General features: G+C 32.2%; 1 pseudogene across 1 annotated transcript; it reads left to right on the top strand.

The window, feature by feature from the left end:
- Positions 1-7,323: 7,323 nt before the first annotated feature.
- Positions 7,324-8,333, top strand: LOC149545286 (uncharacterized protein At5g64816 pseudogene; annotated as a pseudogene). The gene has a single exon (XR_016353559.1). The product of XR_016353559.1 is annotated as an uncharacterized protein At5g64816 pseudogene (transcript).
- The last annotated feature ends 2,785 nt before the right edge of the window (positions 8,334-11,118 follow it).

An 11,118-nucleotide genomic window follows, 5' to 3' on the forward strand; every position in this document is an offset into this window, starting at 1 on the left:
TAGAGATTCCATTTTAGGATTCTCATGCTTTCTTTTTTGAGCATCAACTATGACTTCCAGTTGCACCTTACATACATGGGTTTATCATCCTTGTCCATTGCCTTTATTTCCTTCAGATCGGAGCCACATTGGTATGTTCATTGACACAAGAGTTCTGCCATTCTAGGGGGGCTATGGAGTCTCATGCTTCTATCACAGAGGTTTTCATTATACTTATGGTCTTGAGAGATTCTCTTGAGATGTTTCATTTGTGCATCATTTTCTATCTCTTTTTGGTGTAGGATTTTTCCCATTAGGTTTTCTCTATTTCTCTGTTTCATACAGATTTGATTGTAATTGGGTATCTCATTAGGCCTTGTTGCCAGGACCCAAGTTTGCTTTCAGCATTATAGTTTCCTTGCATTGTTTGTAGTTGCATTGTTGCTCATCTTAAGGGAGGTGTTAAAGAAAAAGGTTAATTTAATTTCATTTATCAAATCACTTTTTCTCCCTTCTTAAGATTTCTCCTTTATGCTTTTTTGCATTCACATTTAATAATTAATCAGTAATTATTAAATGGCTTTTTCTTCTCAGGGCTTCCCTTTTAGGGTTTTGATCTCCTTCATAAGGATTGATTAGTTGTAATTTTATTCATTTTGTTTTGCACAAGCAAATACAATTTTCTTGTTTGTTGAGAAAACCCTTCTCTCTTTGCTTTTCTTTCTTCCTTGTAACAGGTTATTTGCATGTAGGATATCCAGGGTCTATGGATTTGTTCATCATCAAATCTTACAACACCCAAGTCTAATTTTCCATGTCTCCCTTTAGTAGAGTGACTACATAGTTTGGTTCAACAAACTCTTTTAACTAGTTCAATATTATGAATTCCCCATACTATGTTGTTTTAATAGGTGGTGACTGGTTGAATATTTTGTATCAATAATTGGTGGTTATCTTTTTCCATTTTCACCCTTGCCCTTCTAGTAGGAACTCACTTTGTAGGTAGATGGTGCACAAATGAGAAAAACTAGGTTTTTCCAAATGCTTAACTAAAGAGTTTCAATTTTACAAAGTGGTAAATGGCTCTTGTCTAGCTCATTTGTAACTTTCAATCAATAACATTTAGGTTAACATTAATTCACAATGGTAAACAATAGGCTTAACTAATATTTAACCTATATTTAATGTCAATGACCTGTATAACAATGGTCATAATCTTTACACACTCCTATCTTGTCATAAATTCCTTTTGTTTTGCTAGTTTGCTTGTTGTGTCACTAATGCATCCTTTATCGATTTTGAATAGGGAACCGATGTTTGATTATTTATTTTTGCATACAACCCATTTTAAGCTTGAATTAACTTAGTTTGCCTTAGAAGTCTCACCCTCAACCGATGAGCTTCCAACTTCTTTGGACTTTAATAGTTCAACCTCATTGGCATTCTTTTCCTACACGTTGTTAAAGTTTTTCCAACTTCCTCTTTATCCACGATCTTGCCCTTTCCTCTAGCATCCAAATTTTGCACTTTGAATCCTCTTCCTAATATACAATCTCTAGCAAGATGACCTATCTCACCACAATAGTAACATGTCATGCTTGTTCCTCTCCACGATCCTAAATGAATTTTTTGTTCGGTTCTTAGTTTGTAGTGTTATGTAGTATGTCCTTTGTTCTCATGGGTTGAACATACTGGTATAGTGAATTTGTTCTTCTAACCAAGACTAGAGGTTCTGTGAGACTACTGGATTTATCCTTCCATGGATCTACAAGCTTCAACCAAGTGTCTATAGTTGTTACTTTTGTAACAATGAGCATCAAATCTTTTTCTCATTCAAATGAGATCTACCCTCTTGAGGAGAGTGACCTTACAAGTGGTATATATTGCAGTACCCATAAAGGTATTTAGTGTTGTGGGTGAAACCTTTCTATGCCAACATACATTAGAAGTATGACCACTCTTACCACAACAATGTCTAGTAGGTTTCTTAGGCTGCTTACCTTTAAATGATGTTTTCTTTTGTCCTTGTTGGGTCTGGTCCTTAGTTCTAGATGATTCATCCCTTTCAATATTGTTATCACCTTCGTACCTAGGACTAGTTGTACTCTTAGTCTTCCTCTAAGCTTTGAGTCATTCATCTACCTTCCCAGAGCCATCATTGAACTTCTTCAACTTTTCATTTCTTTCATTGGTGCTCCTTAGTTCCTTAGTCAATATTTGAATTTGCTCATCCTTTTGTCTGGAATTCTCTTTAACCGTTCTATTTGCTTCCAACACTTCCCTTAGCACATTTTCAACTTTCTCTAGTGCTTGTGCAATGTTACCTTTCTCATTCTATGCTTGGTTTATCTTTTTTGATGTATCTTCCAGTTCTTTCTGCAAGTATGAGATATATTTTCTCAACTTCTCATTGTCATCCGTGAGGTCAGAGATTGTTTCCTCAGATCCATCTGTATCCCTATGATCTTCCATTTTCTCAATGTTTTCATGGCTCTCGTTGAGTTTCTTTCTCTTTAACAATGATTCTCTTAACTTGTTCTTTAGATCATCAATAATTTCAAGGGCTTCCTCATACTGCTTTTTAATTTTTACTTCATGGCAATTTCCCAATCTTCCCTCAAGCTGTCATGCTTGTTGTCGATAGGGCCTAACCTCTAATACCAATAGTTGATCCTAACCAATATTGAGAGGGGGTGGGGGGGTGAATCAATGTTGACTCTAAATCAATTACTCTTTACCATTCCAAATAAATTGAACAACATCCACTCACCTAACAACACAATAATAAATACAATAAAAAAGAAGCATGTAAACTCATACACAAAAACATTAATCAATAGACACATATTTGTACTTGGAAACCATTGATGAGAGGATGAAAACCACAGGGGGGATAATATAACCACAGGCCTTTTACTACAGATAAAAGGTTTCCTTGTTAAGAGCTACAACTTATTCCTACTAAGAACACATCAAGTTAAGAAAATCTGCAACCTATTAGGATTACAATCAGTCAACTAAGGCTACCTTGTTACAATATTTTAGCACTCCTTATGAGTGGCACCTTGTTAGAGGATTTATCAATATGCTTGCTACTGAAGCATGCCTGGTTAAGAGCTTACATAATGATTATAGTGATTAAAAAATAATTAAAATGTTGACCTAAAATAAGTGGCACATCTTGTTTGATAGATCTCTAGTGTACATCAAGAAGATGACTTGATCTTCTCTTGCCTTGTAGATATACTCTGTGATGTCTTTTGCATCAACTCATTCCTTTTTCGCTTTTCCCTTTTTGTAGTGCACCAAACTGCATTGGCTGCTTGTTCATCTTCTCTTTTACACAGTAACACTTGTCGAGTTTAGTCTCTTTCTTCTCAAGTTTCACTTCTTCTCTTTCCACACACTCTCCATATATTACTTAATGAAGTTTTTAGACTTTATATCTTCTTCCTTCTTCGGGTGTCAAAATCCTAAAACAAAATCCTACCCAAAATAGTGAATTCAATAGTTGAATTGTACTATTGAGCAATCATGAGCAACTTGTGACACATACATCATAGGGTCTAGACTAGTAGCCCAACCAATTTGTGCTAGGTCTAGCCTCAACTACTTGGTACTTTCTTCTTTCTGCTATTGTGTTAGAATGTTAATCCCATCACAATGCATACCATGTTTGCGTCTACCTTGTCACAATGATGACTCATCATGCTGATCATAACTTCCTCAACTTGTCTTCATCTCCATCAAGTCTAGTGTAGATGTCTACCGGTAATCATGAGATGGTATACTCCACTCGATCGGTTGCCAATCAATGACAACACTTTAGTGTGTAGAATATTTACAACACCAACTACTTTTCATAATACCAATGAGACCTATAGGGTCAACACACCTCCCTTATTACTTGCTCGATTTGCACATTCTTCATTGTGCTCCAATCTACCAAAGGGATACTTATTTGATCTATTCTCTTTTCTATGTACAAGGCATCCACCTTCTCCTCATCTTTGAAGCACTTTGGGAAAGCATGTGCAAGTTGTAGGTTTTCATTTGATCCTTGCAAAGGTGGCTATATTTCCTCTGCCAAACATTATAATTTGTCTTGACAAATTTCCTAAGATTTTCTCCAAGCTCAATATATGATGCCCCCCATGATTGGACATTAACTTCTCTATCTAGACCTATAAATCAAAACTAACTCATGTAAAATCAAAATTATAAGAGCTCAATTTGTTGGCGCCTCTCTTAATTTGGATAAAGTACAAGTATAGTCACTACATTTGATGAGAAAGTGCACACCCATCATCTCCTTTAGACTACACAAATGGTGCACATCTAGGCCTTTTCTGCAAAATGCTAACAAGACAATCATGTCGCTATAAATCTATGACATCAAGTAAGGTTGGCTCGTGAATCTGGCAACCCAAATATAAGTGCTCTTTTTATTTTGAAAGAAGTAAGCACCTCATTCCTTTATCATTTTCATTTCTTGCTTAGAGAGGTGGCTTCCAATATCTTTGGAGATCATAATCATCTGTTTGACCACAAAATAATCATTCACATAGGAAAAATGGTCGAAGCATGTGTTGAATCACAACTAAGGGTAGTAACCCCACGAGGTTGCATCCTCTGGCCTAGTTGTCATTGTGTCCTCAATTATTAGACCTTGAAGTTAGAGCATTTATGACACTAATAACCACACCATATAAGATGTCATGTAGAATTTTTTTTTTCTCCCAACCCTTTGGCTATTGGTGGGTTTGGCCAGAGATAACAACAAATATTTTTAAATAAAAAAAATAGTCATTTTTAGGCTACATTATTGCTTACACAACATTGATGACACCTAATTTAGTGAGGCCATCAATTTTGATAACACAAATCATAAGATTAATAGTTATTTGGAAAAGTATTAAAGAGATCTATTACTATTTTTACTATATCATTTTGTATAAGTATCGTAAGTGTATTGATCTAGTAAAATTCTACTTAGAATAAAAATTCTCCCTAACTTTAAATTTAGAATATCCATTAAAGTAAAAGTTAAAATCTTATTCAAATAACTTATTGATATGAAAAAAAACATAATCCCCCCTACTATTTCATATGTACTTTAAGAAATATTTTAAAATTGCATATGTTTAAAGTATAACAAAAATAAATGTCAACATTATGACATTTTTAATATAGATTTTTTAAAAATTATACATAGTAGCTTTACAAAATATATAAAATTAATCTTTTTATATTTAACATGATTAATAAAATAATAATAATTGACATGTATTAAAAAATTAAAACAAGTGTCACATAGTGGCATGTATTTGCTGTAAAGTTTATTAAATAATAGAAATAATATAAAAGTAGTAAAAGTTTGATCAAAATAATTCATTTAAATAAAATGATTATACAATATTAAAATAAAAAGTTGAAATAATTAAATTAATATAGAAGTAATATATAATTGTATTCAAAATATTTATGTATTTTTAATACATAAATTTAACAAAGTATGAAAATGAATGAATTAGTGTTTGGAATAGAATTTGAAGAAAAAACACATTTAAAGTGTAAATAGGATGAAATAGTCAATAATGAAACTTAGAACTAAAAGAGAGATAATTAATCTAAAATAATTAAGTTTAGATATATTTAATATTTTAATATATGTGCATCCTAGTATATTGTCTCATAATACAAGTAGTGTTTCTTGAAAATCCTCTCCTATAACACACAAATATATTAACCAATCATATTACATTAAAATATTTTAATGAATTAAAAAATTAAAAAATTCACATATATACATTAAAAAAATGAAAAGCGACAATAAAAGATAAATATAGTTTCACCCAATTGATTGAAATAAAAAAATATTAATCACTAATTAAGTACAATGATTGCAATAGTATACTGCACAAATATAATAAAACTAAAATAAAAGTTACAAAATTATAATGAAATATACAGTAAATGGAGATCCTTATAAAATTCTAAAAACAAAATAATATTTTTTTACATATAAACAACATAAACAAGGGGCACATGCGCCAAAGTTCCTGCTTTCATGTTTTTATGGTTGATTGAAGTAGTATTGCATGAAGGAAAAATTACATTAGTTACAATTTTTAGCAAAAACTTGTTGACGATAAACTTTTTCAGCTACTTAAATTAAAAAAAATTTGTTGATTACTTAAATCAAAGTACCAAAATATGTAGTAAGTTTGAGGAGTAGTATTAATGGTATATAAAAAAAGATTGAGCAAATTGTAAAATATTAGCTAGTAAAACATAGTGTAAACTTTAAAAAAATAACATTTTACAATTGTCAAAAATAAACATCAATGTGAAACTAATAAGAAATATATATAAAATAAGAAATTAAAAATATTTAACTCTATATTTGAACTTGATAAAATAGCTAGTAAAATGTGGTGTAAACTTAAAGAAACAACATTTTACAAATTACAAAAATAAACATCAATGTAAAACTAATAATAAATATATTTAAAATAATAAATATAAAACATTTAACTCTATATTTGATTAAAATATCTAAATTATACAACTTAAAAAATATTTAACTTTATAAATTCGTATGACTATTTCTTCATAAACTATCTTAAATAATAAATGTATTTAAAATAAGAAATATAAAACACCTAACTCTATATAAAATCGATTTTTTTCATTGCCAAAAATAGAATGGTCCAATAACATTTTACAAATTATAAAAATAAACATCAAAACTAATAATAAATATATTTAGAATACGAAATATAAAACATTTAACTTTATATAGGGATAATTAATATTCATTAGACGACATTTATTTGTGAGGTGGAAGATAAAAATGATTGTTTTTTTTAAAAAGATAATCCACTTGTCACAAATGTGGAAAAGATAAATTTGTAATTAATGCATTCATTAATAGAGTTGTTAAAAAATATTTGTATTTTTGTTGGAGAAAATTAAAATTTTTATTGCTTTTTTAATCATGAGTCAATACAATTTTCAAAAATTTGTATTTTCCAATTTCAAAAAAATATACTTATTAATATAGCTTACGCAAACATTAGTATATCTTTAAATTTTTAGATTTATGTATCTCATATGGAATCTAATGATTCTATTAATTTTAAAAAGTTAAAGAGTTAATCTACTTGTCACAAATGTAGAAAAGATACAATTGTTAGAAAATATTTATATTTATATTTATTTTATCATAGACCGATACAATTTTCAAAAATTTGTATTTTTCAATTTAAAAAAAAAATGAAGGAAACATTAGTATATCTTCATATTTTCAAATTTTCAGATGTATGTAACTAATATGAAATCTAATGATTTGAAAAAAGTTCAAAACATATGCAGGAAAAATGCGGTTTTAGAATAGTTTCGGAGTCAAACGCCCACCCCACCCGTTAATCAATTTTCCTTTTTCACCGAATTCTTTGAAATTTCCGAAGCCGCTCTTACGCTTTGCGTTAAGATCAAGATTACGTTCAAATCCTTCCCGACTAAAGCCCGCTGAAGGTATCGGAACGAGAAATCATTCAAGCAGATTAAAGGGAAAATGGTGGATTGGTGGTTGGCAGTAATAGGCGCAGCTATTCCAGCGGTTGCGGTACAACAGGTAATAAAATCAAGTCGCAAATCAGCGGGCCAAGCAAAAACCCCACATGGAAATGAAAATGAAAAGCATTTCTTCTGCGAAAGAGTCTGCACTTCACAGCGAATGTTGAACAAAGTGGGAGGGGTTTCCAAAGACCTACCTCATAATATGTGCGTTACTGTCTGCGGGGCTTCTGAAATGAATTCGTGTACGGACGCCTGTACGCGAGCAGTCTGTGCAAATGACTACCATTTGCCTAATTGGAGTGATGTTTGCCTCAGGAGGTGCCAAAATCAGTGCCTTAAGCTTCGCTCACGTTCTTACGATTAGGTTAGATTTTGTGCTTTTAGTGGTTGCCATGTAGAAGGAAATGGAAATGTTAGATTTTGTACTTATATCGGAAAGAATGGAAAAAAGCTGTTTTAAAGTGTTTTGTATTTGTGCCTATTGTTGCAAATTCGCTTCTGGGGTTCTGAGAAAATCAACCCCCTCTTTTGTTACTTTCTTAAAAAGAGAAACATATTAGGTTTTGCCCTGTACAAGCACGTCTACTTAGCTAAATGGATCCCATCACGAGATCTGATAAAACATTTTATTTTCCAGGGTCAATTTGTGAATATCCTGTTGTGGAAGACCTGTGTTCTGACCTTGTTTGCATTGCTATACTTGACCTTACACATGTTCAAGTGCTAACTCGGTTTATTCTGACCTTATATATTGAGTTTAAATTTTATAATCTTGTGTTTTGACCTCATGATCGAGCTCATTGCTAAGGAAATGCCAGAAAACCTAGTTCTTTAGGTTTTGACTTGTGAGGTAGCTTTGAACTTTGACGTAGCTTGATAGTACTAAGTAAACAGAACTTCTTTCTGCAATTCTTGTCATTTTGCTTTTTTGAGAAAGCTTGTGAGCTCTTGCTAGGAGTGTTTTGATTTCATGATTGAGCTCAATGGTAAGTGGACGCCAGAAACTTTTGCTTCTCGAGGTTTTGACTTTCTGAGAACGCTTTGAGCTCATGACATAGCTTGATGGTGCGCAAATTTCCATCCTAAATTTCGACAAAATTGTGGACGAACGGAATCTTTTCCAGCCTTCCGAGGAACTGTGTTGTCTTCTCATGATTGAACTCAATGGTTGGCAAATACCAGAAACTTATTGCTATTTTAAGATTTTTGCATCGCAACAACTTTGACTTCATATGCTGCAGCTTGAGAGTGAACGGAAACTTCCTACTTAGTTTTTGACCTTATGACATAGCTTGTTTATGAAATGAATCTCGCTAATTTTAGTAGTACCTAAACCCCCCAATGGCTCATTCTCTTCTCTCTCTCACACAGATATATATATAGATAGATATTTTAGAAGAATAACTGTTGTAGCAATTCATAGGTAGTCGTAGCAATCACAGAAGCAATAATTTGCAAAAAGATCCTGATTATAACTGATTAATTGACTCGTGAATTGTGGAGCTAGCCGTGTTTTATCCCAAAAAATCCCTAACTTGTGAAAAAATTGTTGACTTACCATTGACTCAATTTTCTATGACTTACGTGTTTAAATTGCATTAAAATCATGCTCAATCCCTAAAATGGCAAAAAAACATGAAAACATTCGCCAAAACCTACAAATCCCTAGAAAAGCTCACAAAATTACTGAAAACTCAGAAATAGGGTCAATTCCCAGAGAGAATCAAAGTCAGTATGGAAGTAATTTGTTATTTTGTCCCTTTGTTTACTTTCCGACGTCTAGAAGACCCTAAATAGAGAAGTGCGAGGAGCAATGGTGGTCATCAACTGGCCTCAATCGTCCTAGATTGTCGGGGCATGTGAGATATTGGTGAAGCAGCTGGTGAATTTGCTTTAAATTGCGGCTTCGGTATGACCTGGGCTCTTTGCATGCCCCACCCTGTGACTTCCAATGTGAACAAGTATACATACGCACATTTTAAAATTATAACAATTATGCACTATTATAGATGGCACTTAGACGGGGAAGCAGCAAACCTCTATAGTTTATAAGTATTAATAGGAAATAGTTTTATAGTTATACGATTAATAAAAAATTATAAATAATGTAAAATTTATAATTATGTCTGCGTGTATATTTATACACATTTTTTTGATTTTTATTAATAAATTTAGTTTTATTACTGTCATTTTTCTCCTTCTAAAATAGTAGTCGCAACCTAGTTATTGCCAAGACCGGTGGCTTACTAATCTGTTACTTCAACTAGACAACTGCCTTTTTGTTGAATTCTACTTCAATCCAAGGGCTCACCAATTGTTATATTTAATATATAGCATTGTAGTTGTGGAATATGATTGGTAAGCTTTCTCAAATGTTTGACTATTTCTACAAAACTTGTTGCCTCAGTTACAATGAAAGTCTTGGATCACATCAAAATGGATTCCACTTTTATTAAATTCCAAACGGTAGGTAGATTGCTGTTCGATAATTTATGATTTTAGTCACCTCATAGACTTAGCTAATATTTGATCTCAGACATAGACAACTATTTGGTGATGGCTCTCTTGAAAATGTGATAAATGTTGATCTCAGTTACTTCATAGATGACTAATATTTGATCTCAGATTTTGACAAATATTTGGTGAATGCATGCTTAAAATGTCTGATAAATGTTGATCTCATTTACAGCTTATATCTGATCTCAGACTTAAACAACTATTTTGCAGCTACCTTCTTGAAAAGTTAACTGAATATTTGCCTGTGTAATCAGGAATTTGTGAATACCCCTTTATGGAGGCCGTCTGGGCTTACCTTGTATATATTGCTATACTTGACCTTTTACATTGTTCAAATGCTAACGTGTTTATTCTGACCTTACATATTGAGGTTAAATTTTATAATCTTGTGTTTTGACCTCATGACCAAGCTCGGTGCAAAGGAAATGCCAGAAAACCTACTCTTTTAGGGTTTGACTTGTCAGGTAGCTTTGAACTTATGATGTAGCTTGATGTTAAACAGAAACTTTGTTCTGCAATTCTTGTCATTTTGGCCGTTTGACAAAGCCATGGGCTCTTGCTAGGACCTGTGCTTTGATTTCATGTTTTGATCTCAATGGGAAGTGGATGCCAGAAACTTTTGCTTTGGCCTTGAGCTCATGACATAGCTTGATGGACCTGATTTTTGACTATTCGACAAAATTGCAGAGGAACTGACTCTTTTCCAGCCTTCGTAGAACCTAAACTGCCCAATGGCTCAATCTCCTCTCTCTTTCTCACACACACAAATATATATATATATATATATATATATATATATATATATATATATATATATATGTTAGAAAAATAACTGTTGTAGCAATTCATAGATAGTTGTAGTAATCACCGAAGCAATAATCTGCACAATAATCCTGATTATACCTGATTTATTGTGATTCATGAATTGCTTAGCTAACCAATTTTGTGCCCAAAAAATCCCAACTCAAGAAAAAATTGTTGACCTACTATTGATCCAAATTTTTTATGGTTTATTTGTTTAAATTGCGTTGAAATCAT

Source organism: Cupressus sempervirens, chromosome 7 (assembly GCF_028749045.1).
Source record: "Cupressus sempervirens isolate cs-2001-9-10 chromosome 7, ASM2874904v1, whole genome shotgun sequence".
Classification (NCBI taxonomy): Eukaryota; Viridiplantae; Streptophyta; class Pinopsida; order Cupressales; family Cupressaceae; genus Cupressus; species Cupressus sempervirens.